At 44.9% G+C, this 11,185-nt stretch overlaps 1 protein-coding gene across 11 annotated transcripts in view; it reads left to right on the top strand.

The window, feature by feature from the left end:
• Nucleotides 1-165: 165 nt before the first annotated feature.
• Nucleotides 166-11,185, top strand: part of ZNF384 (zinc finger protein 384) — a 26,999-nt gene continuing 15,979 nt past the window's right edge. For 3 of the 11 annotated variants that reach the window (XM_017891854.1, XM_017891856.1, XM_017891850.1), the window contains exons 1-2: nucleotides 166-369; nucleotides 1,538-1,597. The gene's annotated coding sequence lies outside the window, so the exon portion shown is untranslated. Of the gene's footprint in view, nucleotides 639-1,164; nucleotides 1,320-1,537; nucleotides 1,598-11,185 lie in introns of all 11 variants that reach the window. The other 8 variants (XM_017891857.1, XM_017891855.1, XM_017891861.1 and 5 more) reach the window with 6 other exon arrangements.

Raw genomic sequence — 11,185 nt, 5'->3', positions numbered from 1 at the left:
CGGTTTCAGCTTTTGCCCTTAGCGGAACCCGCCTTCACTTCCGCTATAGCGTCACATCCCCTCTACCCGGTCGCTGGGCAGAAGCTACTTCCGCCCCGAGTTACCGTAACTTCTGCCCTGAATATCTCGCAGAGCTAGCGGCGCCGGATGTGTTCCAGCCACTCCCGGAAGTGACTCGGCTTTTGCACGCCCCTCTTTCTCCATTAGCGCCCCCCCTACATTGCTATTTCCCTCCCTCCCCCCTTTTCGTTTCCGGCGCTCCCGCCTTCTCTCCGCAGAGCTCTTCTCTGAGCCTGTTGGGGGGAGGGAGGGAGGGGGGCGTGGAGGAATTGGGGTTCCCGGGAGCACTAGCTGCAGCACCACTTCCGGGTGAGTGCAAGGGGAGGGCGGCGGGGAGGGGGGCCACCCACTGCCTCGCGCCCCCGCCCTGCGGGTGTCTTGCGCGCGTTCCCTGCGTGTGAGTGTGTGGGTCTGTCTCGCGCCAGAAGTGCGTGCCCGCGCGCTGCGCCTCGCGCTTTCTCCCCTCCCTCGCCCCCTTCTGGTCCTCCCACCCCACTCGGCTCCCTCCTTTCCCAGCAAACGCCGCCCCTCCCGCGCTCTGGCTCAGGCTCTGGCGCCGCCGCAGCCGTCGCCGCCGGGTGAGTCTCGCGCCGCTGCAGCCGGCGCGCGCCAAGCTCCCTGCTCCTCCCCCTCCCCTTTTCCCTGGGCGGGCGGGGAAGGGGGGGTCCACGATGTGACTCTGTGTGTGTGTGTGTGTGTGTGTGTGTGTGTGTGTGTCCCCGTCCCGGAACCGGAAGTGGTTGTGGAGGAGCGGGCGATGGGGAGGAATGGGGGGGTTTAGGGGGCGGGTGCCTGTCTGGTGGGTGGCAGAGTTCAGCTCCCTGGAGGGGAAGGAGGGACGTCCTAAGGAAGGGTCTTTGAGAAGGGGGTAGGGGACGACATCAGGAGAAGGCTCCCAGGAACTGTCTCAGGGGAGCGAAGGTTTTGGGGGACAGCTGGGGTCTCCAGTAGATAGACCACGGTGCAGGCTCAGGGAGGTACTTCTTGGCACAAGGCCTTGGGTAGGCAGGGGGCGAAGTCCTCGAAGAAGTGGGGGAAGGCTAGAGGAAGTGACTGGGCCTGAACTGGCACTGTGCCTGACACAAGGGCTTGTGCATCCCCCAGCCCTCAGCTTTGCCTTCTGAAGCCACTCCTCTGGGGCAGAGACCCTCCTCCTCCTCCATCTCTTCTGTTCTCTGACCCCTGGTTACCTGTGGCCTGGGAACGAACGAGGACCAGTCTCTGAGCCTAGGAGTGGAATCCACACGCTGGTGATAAGAGTTCGTCTTAGTTTCTGGGAATTGGATTTATTTCCCTCGTATCCACATAGGGGGTTGCACTACACTCCTGTTATTATATCCACCCATCTTTGGATTGCTGGTTGGGGGGTCTGCCTGCCTTCCAGACTGACTGCTGACAAATAATTCCTGAGGTTCTCCACAGTTCTGTGTTGGCTGCACCCTGCCTGGCCCCTGTAACCTAGACAATTTGTTTACAGAAAGTTCAGGAGCCCTGGAAAGGAGGAGGAATAAGACGGCAGGAGGAAGAGAGAGAGAGGGTAAGATAATTTTTGGGTTAATGGCTTTTCTGGTTTTGGGGGAGAAGGGGTCACAACCAAATGGAGCGTGTGTGTGTGTTTCACAATGTGATGGAATACTTAATAGCAATTGTAATGCTGAGGTTTGTTGTGGGAGAAAAATCAGCTTTCTTCTATTATCTTTTGAGGGTCCCCAGGAATTTTTTGTGTAAACAGTTGGTACTGTACCCTATCACTTTCCATTCCCACTAATGCTCATCAGGAATGAAATGTGAAATGCTCCGGTGAAGCCACTGAATAGTGTTTCCTTGTGTCCAAAGGAGAGATTTGTATTCTGCTTTGGGACACAAAGACCCTAAGTGCCAATATAGTCCTTATGGAATTGCTTTCCTGTGTTTGGAACAAGCAGGGCTGAGTTTAGAATGGAGTTCCTATCACCAATACTTCAGTGGAGTGTTAGAACTGGGTCTGTGGAGTGATTAGAATCTGTGACACAGGATTATTTGAGTTTGGTGTGGCAAGGTGAAATTTTCAGGGAAAAAAAAAAGAACAAAAAACCAAAAAAACTGCTTCATGGGTAGTTTGGAGTGAAGTGGATAAAACTGTTTGAAGTAGACTCCAGAAGTAGGTCTGGAAGAGTTTTGGGTAGCCTGAAAATGGCAGTGAGTGAACCTGAAGAGTTTGAGTTTGGAGCTTATGATCCCAGAGGTATCTTTTAAAAACCAGTTCCAGGTTGATTTGTAAAATGCCTTGTGGGTTTCTGAACCAAGTTGTTGATTAAATATTGGGTACATATCTCTTCTCCAGTCTTATTTATTTTGACCTCACATTCCCCAGATCCATCATTTATAGTGGAACAGACAGGGCAAGGAGAACCACAGTGCCGTCCCTCCCACGGAATGCAGGGTGTAGTGGTCCAGTGGTGCCCAGGGTAGAAGCTGTTGGTCCAGGTTGCCAGCTGTGTGGTGGTAGCAGTCCTGTTGAGTCTGTGCATGGTGTCATGGTGTGTCCCAGTAACATTGGGGTGCATTTGTTCTGAGTTATTGGTTACGAACTCAGTTTGTGGATAGTAAAGAGTTTATGGATAGTAGCAGGAAAGCCTCACACATCCTACTGGGATGGCCCTTCTTGAATGTCTTTACAACCTGAGAGAAAGAGATTTTGTTTCCTTATTGAGAAAAAAAAAACAAACTTTCTCTGTGTTTCTTCATTTCAAGTCTTGAGCTAAGGTAACTTTTTGCAGTTGTATGGTTTTGGAATGGTTTCTTAATAGTGTCTAAGTTCTTTCTGTAGTTGAATTCAAGTTGATTTTTTTTTCCATCTTGTTGATGTTACTTGTAGGTGATTACTAAACTGGAGGCTATAGATTTGTTACTTTTGGGTAGATCCTTTGTAATTATGTAGTCCTCATGTAATTTTCACTAATTGGCACTAATAGTCCTCATCTTGTGAAAGTATTTCTGTAACTCTTCCTTTCAGAAGCACTTGAGGTATTTAATTCTTTCTCTTTTTTGTGCTGCCTTTATCAAAACCATCACCATATGCCTTACAAACTTCTTTATAAAGGCCTCATCCTCTTCCATTCTCCATCCTAATAGAAACCTCGTGAAATGGTTAATTCTTCCACTTAAATAGTTAAGAGTCATCCACTGATATAGGACCTAGAATTAGAATTCAGAAGTCTTGGCTGGTCACGGTGGCTTATGCCTGTAATCCCAGCACTTTGGGAGGCTGAGGAGACTGAGTCACCTGAGGTCAGGAGTTCGAGACCAGCCTGGCCAACATGACAAAATCCCATCTCTACTAGAAATACAAAAATTAACCAGGTGTGTTGGCAAGCGCCTGTAATCCCAGCTACTCGGGAGACTGAGGCAGGAGAATTGCTTGAACCTAGGAGGTGGAGGTTGCAGTGAGCTGAGATCGTGCCACTGCACTCCAGCCTGGGCAACAAAGTGAGACTCCATCTCAAAAAAAAAAAGAAAAATGAATTCACAAGTCTTGATTCCCAAGGCCATTCTCTAGCTACTGAAGTTGATGAATGTATTTCATGGTTTTCTAAGAGTTCGTTGTGTTAAGGGAATGCTATTTTCTTGGGAAAAGAAAGTCATGCTTTATTTGAAAAAACAACAGTAAAAAACAAGTAGTGGGTTCTGGGAAAGAGATGGTGGTCTTCTCTGTATCTGCCAAAAACACCTGCTGGAAGCCATGTCATCCTTATCCCTGGCTGGTTGGTAGCATTATGGAAGGATGTGGTCAGACAGACAAAGCTCTGGTCCGAGAGTTCAAGTCCTGCTGTGTTTCATGACTGTTATTAATACTTGATAATGTCTCTCTTCTGTATCTCCTGAGGGCTTCTGAGATTTCTTTTGAGATTGGAGAAGGAATATGCAGTTCTTGTGTCTCTGAAGAGAAAATTACCCTCCAACTTATAGTAAANTGTTACGAACAGAAATGAGTTCAGAAACAAGTGATTTTTTTTAAACCTCGGATGAGTGGGAGCAGCTTATTGGCTCTTGTCATATGGGAGAATCATGGACTTTTTAACTTTCCACCCAAAGCTGGAAATAATTGGTTTCTACAATAATTCTGATAGAAATTTACCCACCTTACTGGAAAGACTTCTTACTACTCTGTAAGGTAGCACATTCCATTTTAAAAATGTTTCTTGTTTTTAGAAAGTCCTACTTTATTTTGTGTTAAAAACCTTTCCCCATTCAACTGTTAGCCATAAATCCTAATTCTTTCCTCTGGAGTTATACAAAACTAGTACCATTTTTCTTCCACACGAGAGCCCTTCAGATATATGATTAGAGGCATTAATTCACCCCCTGCTTTCACCTTTCCTAGGCAAGCAGCCTCAGGAAATTCAACTTCTCCCATTCTCCTCTTCCTCCCTCACTGCCTTTCTCTGCTTTACTATGTGGACTGAGCTTTCCTACTTTCCATGAGCACTAACTGAGTATCTACTAGGTATTAGGCACTAGACACATGCCTATATAAATGACATGAGCTCCAGACTCTCACCTTCTTCAGCGTTCTTTCTAAATTGATTCCAGTTTGTCAACATTTCTCTTTCAATAGAGCCCTCAGAAGTGAACATTTTCAGAATGTGACAGAACTATTATCTTTCTTACTCTGAACATCGTATTTCTCTTGGTATACCTAATTCCTTTTGCCTGAGCCTTGCTGTTTTCCCCAATGCCATTCCTCCAAATGGGTCTAATTTGGACTTTTTTGGGGGAAAAAGGTCTACACACATGGGTTCCTTTTCTTTTCCATCAAGCAACTGATGACAATAGAGTTCCTCCGCAACTATGTATAAGCTGCTTTGGTTATAGGATGTCTTTTCCTCTTTGGAGATTTGGTTTCTAGCTTTAGATCTGGATATAGCATTTTAACGCCATAATAGATTAAGTCATCCTAGAACACTGTATGCCTCATTTGCTGTGGCTGGGAAGGTAAGCCATTGCCTGACTTACATCCTGTTTATCTGACTTTTTAGTTTGGCCACTTTATAGAGATTGTACCGTTGACTAGAAGCAGGTGTGGACAAACAGGCTGATCTGTGGTTGGATGGCTTCCGTCCACAGAAACTGTCTCCATCAGAAGAGGATATTGCCTCCACATTGGAAGAATGGTTATGGGCTTTCTTTTTTACCTATTGATTGGTTTATAAAGACAAAAATTAAATTCTCCCACACAGCTACCCCACAGCAGCCATGAAAGCTTGCTTTTTATGATTTTTTTAAATTTTAAAATAATGTATCAAGAAGTTCCTAATTGCCAGTTGAGAGTTGCCCCCTCTGTCACTGATTTCTTCATTATAGAAACTATAGATGATAGTAATAGTAATGTATTTATTATAAATAGCTAGAATGTGTTTATTAGATACCAGCCATTGTACTGGGCACATTATATCCTATTATCTCACTATTACTTCGTTTAGTTCTCGCAACTACTGGTATGTTCACCCCCCTTGACACATCAGGAAAATGAGACTCAGAGAGGTAAAGCAACTTGCCTGATTTCACAGCGCTAGTAAATGAGACTGCAGCATCTTCTTGTCACTCATTCATGGGGTGATTATTTTAAATCAGTACTGAGTATGGTTCTGGGTGGGGCATCACCTAAGGCTATAGTTAAAAGAGGTAGCATGAGCCTGGGCAACATAACAAAACTTCATCTCTAAACAAACAAACAAACAAAAACAAAACAAAAAAAACCGCTGGGAGTGGTGGCACATGCCTGTAGTCCCAGCTACCCAGAAGGCTGAGGCACAAGAATTACTTGAACCTGGGAGGCGGAAGCTGTAGTGAGACAAGATCACGCCACTGCACTTCAGCCTGGGCGACAGAGGGAGATCTCAAAAAATAAAAAAAAAAAAAAAAGGTAGCCTGGCATTCAGTGTGGTTCACTGCAAAGAACAGGAGTTTTACGCAGGTTCTAGTCTTGGCACTGACACTAGGTAGCTGCATAACTTTGGGCCAAAGGTTAGCTTTGAACAATATCTTCATTCTCTATAAAATGAGAATAATTATCCTAATTTCCTAGTGTGGTTGTGAAGACTCATTATTTCATACTTGTAAAAGCATCTATGACAGGCCTGTAAACAGAGTAGAAGTTGAATAGATAGTCACTGATTCAGTGTTCTGCATTTTCAAATCCCAATGCAGGGGCACACTGTCATGGCCTCACAACTCCCACTGCATCAGACTTGGAGAACCCAAGGGGAGTGACATTGTATAGCAGAAACGTCCCTTCATTAAGCACTCAGTGCTTGTCTCATGAGTGGTCTTTGTAAAGAAAAGTCAGAAGAGAAAGTGCAGTGGTATAAAAGGGAGAATAACAAAATTCCAGTTTGGGGTTTACCATTGTTGACTGGTTGATAGTCAACATAACTATTCTCAAAGGTCAATTCGTTTTTGTGGGAAAAGAGAGACACTGAGAGGACACTGCCTGCAGTGGGTTTGAACCCTTTCACAACTGACTTACAAGTAGGAAACAAATATTTATGGTGTGCAATTTGTTTGAATAAAAATGCTCTCCTTATTCCTTTATGCTCACGGCCCAGCTTGCCTCAGTTTCCCTATTTGTAAAGAGGGAATGGCAGTACCAACTCCCAGGGTTGCTGTTGGGCTGTGGGAATACAGTAAAGGTTCTTATGACAATGCTGGGATGTAGTAAGAATTTAATAAATGTAATTGGTTGCAGCTATTGTTGGTATTTGGCTATTCTCTCTCTTTCCACACATGAGAAAATATGCTTATCTCTTTCACTGATGCTAAGAATGACAAACACAAACTTATTTTAACACAACTTGTCCTTTAGTTCTCTAAAACTGCATGGATGTGGAGTCTGACCTGGTGAGGCCTTTCAGATGCCAATTCAGTCAGCCAGGAAGGAAGGATTAGGGTCTAAGAAAACAATAGAAGGCCCTCCTGCCCTGTAGCTCATCTGTCCTAGATGTGCTATTCTTAACAGATCTCTGATCTGGGACTCTAATGCAGATCCCAGATCCTTATTTTTAACTTGGGGGAAAAGTGTAAAGGTATGAAAAAGTAGAGAATAGTAAAACAGACATATCACTTATGAATGTTAAAACTGAGTCATAATTTGCTTCAAATCTTTGTTGTTGTTGTTGTTGTTGTTGTTGTTGTTATTGTTGAGACGGAGTCTCGCTCTGTCGCCCAGGCTGGAGTGCAGTGGCCGGATCTCAGCTCACTGCAAGCTCCGCCTCCCGGGTTTACGCCATTCTCCTGCCTCAGCCTCCGGAGTAGCTGAGACTACAGGCGCCCGCCACCTCGCCCGGCTAGTTTTTTTTTTGTATTTTTAGTAGAGACGGGGTTTCACCGTGTTAGCCAGGATGGTCTCGATCTGCTGACCTCGTGATCCGCCCGTCTTGGCCTCCCAAAGTGCTGGGATTACAGGCTTGAGCCACCGCGCCCGGCCCCGAAGTGCTTTCTTTAAATATATTGGCGTAATCATGAAAACTGGCACTCTCTGTGTAGACATGAGTTTTCTGTGTAACATCAATGGGCTTCTTTGGGTGATAAGAATGTTGATATGTGCCTGCTTGGATGTTGGGATGGATTGGAGAAATTTCTTCCACAAAAGATAAAGTGGCAAACAGACAGTAAGCAGGTCTGGCACCAGAGCGCCCTGTTACACAACTGTAGTGGGCGCCATTTACATTGTATTCTGGCAATAGTTTTGATTCTTAGCTCTCCATTGATCTCATTTCAGGAGTACAGAGATGATTAAGTCAGACTCATCAGTGGCACAGTGGCATAGCATTTCTCAGGTGTCATTTTGCTGGTAAAGGTGGCTTCTAGTTGGATGAGCAGTACTCTCTGTGGTCCCCCTTTTGGACTGACCTGTGTCTCAGAAGCCCGTAACACATATGTATTGTCTTGTCTTGTCCTTGGACCAGCTGTGGTTCTCTTAAGCACCAAAGCAGAGCAATCAACTAGGTATCCAAGGAAGTGGAGGGGCTTTTTATTTATTTTCCTTTGTAACGTCTGGCCTCTTTATTCAGGCTCTGTCATCTTAAAAAAAGTTATCTTGGTAGCTAAGTCAGGTTTCACAAAATAGGGAATATGACCTTGAACCGCATATCATTTTGCTCTTATCAGAAACTTCAATTTTGAAAACGTGTTGAGAACTAGCTGGAAAATACATAGTTCATTCCTGGAAGTATTCTAAATTTTATTTCCTGAATCAAGCCGTAACATCAGAAAGTGTATACTACAGTTGTGTGATTTTGGTTCCTTGTAGAACCCCTTTCCTTAACTTGCACTTTGGTGCCTGGATTCACATTCCTGCTTTGCTATTTACTGTTGGACTCTGTGCCTCCAGTTTCCTCATTTCAAATGGGAATTACAGTACCTACCTCATTGTTGCAGGGACTAAATGATGTAATAGTTGTAAAGTGCTTAGAACGCTGCCTTGAACACAGTAAGTGCTTAATAAGTTTTAATGATAATGATAGTGGTGATATTGTCCACCACTTTTTTTTTTTTTTCTTTTTGAGACGGAGTCTTGTTCTGTTGCCCAGACTGGAGTGCAGTGAGTGGTGTGATCTTGGCTCACTGCAACTTCCACCTCCCAGGTTCAAGCTATTCTCCTGTCTCAGACTCCTGAGTAGCTGGGACTGCAGGCATCTGCCACCATGCCTGGCTAATATTTGTACTTTCAATAGAGGCAAGGTTTCACCATGTTGGCCAGACTGGTCTTGAACTCCTGACCTCGTGATCCACCCGCCTTGGCCTCCCAAAGTGCTGGGATTACAGGCATGAGTCACCGTGCTGAGCCGCCTCCTTCCTACGTTTTCACATCCATAGTGCATTTACTTCCTTCGTTCTTTTTTTTTTTTCCTTTGAGACAGGTTCTTGTTCTGTCACCCAGGCTGGACTGTGGTGGTGCAGTCTCGACTTGCTGCACTCAGGTGATTCTCCTGCCTCAGCCTCCCAAGTAGCTGAGACTACAGGTGCCCGCCACCACACCTTGTGTATTTTTATTAGAGATGGGGTTTTGCCATGTTGGCCAGGCTAGTCTTGAACTCCTGAGCTCAAGTGACCCACCCACCTTACTCTCCCGAAGTGTTAGTATTACAGGCACAAGCCACCACCCCCAGCCAACTTCCTTGATTCTTTGGGGAAAATTATACATTGGCCCTTTGTTTCTTTTATTCTCCCTCTTAATTATTATTTTTCTTTTTTTTTTTTTTTTTTTTTTTGAGACAGAGTCTTGCTCTGTTGCCCAGGCTACAGTGCAGTGGTGAGATCTCAGCTTGCTGCAACCTCCACCTCCCAGGTTCAAGCAAGTCTCCTGCCTCAGCCTCCTGAGTAGCTGGGATTACAGATGTGTGTCACCATGCCTGGCTAATTTTTGTATTTTTAGTAGAGATGGGGTTTCATCATGTTGGCCAGGTTCATCATGTTGGCCAGGCTGGTCTCAAAGTCCTGACCTCAAGTGATCCACCCGCCTTGACCTCCCAAAGTGCTGGAATTACAGGCATGAGCCACCGCACCCATTCTCTCTGTTCTAATTCTCTACTTCATTCCCACCATTTATCACCACTCTTACTTCTTGTCTGTTTCATTTCCCTCCACTAGAAGGTTAGACATGGATTGTGGATAAGACTTGAACTCCTAGCATTGTCTGCAAAATCTATATATGTAGTCTACTGTTGTTCAATTCATTAAATATGTAATTGTGTCTTGGGTGATAAAGTCGTATGTTGGGGATATTTATAAGATACAGATGTAAAAGATGTGATTGCTGCTTCCCAAAAAGTTTGGCAAGATTGGATTCTCTTAAACTATGATCTGATTGTTGTCTTGATTCTGTTGGCTGAAGATAACCTAAGACCCCCATCTTTGTTTTGTTGTTTGTTTTTGAGACAGGGTTTCTCTCTGTTTCCCATGCTGGAGTGCAGTGGCTCAATCTCTGCTGACTGCAGCCTCTGCTTCTCGGGCTTAAATGATTCTCCTGCCTTAGCCTCCCAAGTAGCTGAGATTACATGCACCCGCCACCATGCCTGGCTAATGTTTGTATTTTTTGTAGAGATAGGGTTTCACCATGTTGCCCATGCGGGTGGACTCAAGCAATCTGTCCACCTCAGCCTTCCAAAGTGCTGGGATTACAGACGTGAGCCACCGCAACTTGCATTTTTTTGTTTGTTTGTTTGTTTTTTGAGACAGAGTCTCGCTCTGTCACCCAGGCTGGAGTGCAGTGGCCGGATCTCAGCTCACTGCAAGCTCCGCCTCCCGGGTTTACGCCATTCTCTTGCCTCAGCCTCCCGAGTAGCTGGGACTACAGGCACCCGCCACCTCGCCCGACTAGTTTTTTGTATTTTTTAGCAGAGACGGGGTTTCACCGTATTAGCCAGGATGGTCTCCATCTCCTGACCTTGTGATCCGCATGTCTCGGCCTCCCAAAGTGCTGGGAATACAGGCTTGAGCCACCGCGCCCGGCCAACTTGCGTGTTTTTTAGGAGATGGGGTGTTGCTCTGTTACCCAGGTTGGAGTACGGTAGTGTGTTCGTAGCTCACTGCAGTCTTGAACGCCTGGGCTCAAGCAGTTTTCCCACTTCAGCCTTCTAAATACCTAGGATTATGGGTATACACGACCACACCCACCTCCTTTTTTTTTTTTTTTCCAATTTTTTTTTAGAGACACGGTCTCAAATATATTGCTCAGGCTGGTCTCAAACTCCAGACCTCAAGTGATCCTCCTGCCTAGGCCTCCCAAAGTGTTGGGATTACAAGCATGAGCCACCACACCCAGCTATAAGACCCCTTTATAAAGCTATGGCTGGAAGGACCAAGTTAGTACCTGTATCAGAGACTGATTCATTTTATTGTGTTTTATAACTCAGAAAACAGAATTGATGTATATTTGATCTTTGGTCCTTATTAATAGTGAGCCTATTTATGTGAAACTGTTGTAGTCACAGATTTGGTACATTACACCCTTGCTACTTTTTAAAAAGGCTGAAATTAAATTCAGTTTTTCCCTTTATAGATTTTATGAAAATTGAGGGTGTTGTTTAATAGAACAAAAAAAAAGTGATGTTTTCTTTTTTTTTTTTTTTTTTTTTTTTTTTTT

Source organism: Rhinopithecus bieti, unplaced genomic scaffold (genome assembly GCF_001698545.2).
Source record: "Rhinopithecus bieti isolate Rb0 unplaced genomic scaffold, ASM169854v2 scaffold_21022, whole genome shotgun sequence".
In the NCBI taxonomy this organism is placed as follows: Eukaryota; Metazoa; Chordata; class Mammalia; order Primates; family Cercopithecidae; genus Rhinopithecus; species Rhinopithecus bieti.
The sequence above is the reverse complement of the archived record's forward strand: the minus strand, read 5'-3'. Positions and strand labels throughout refer to the sequence as shown.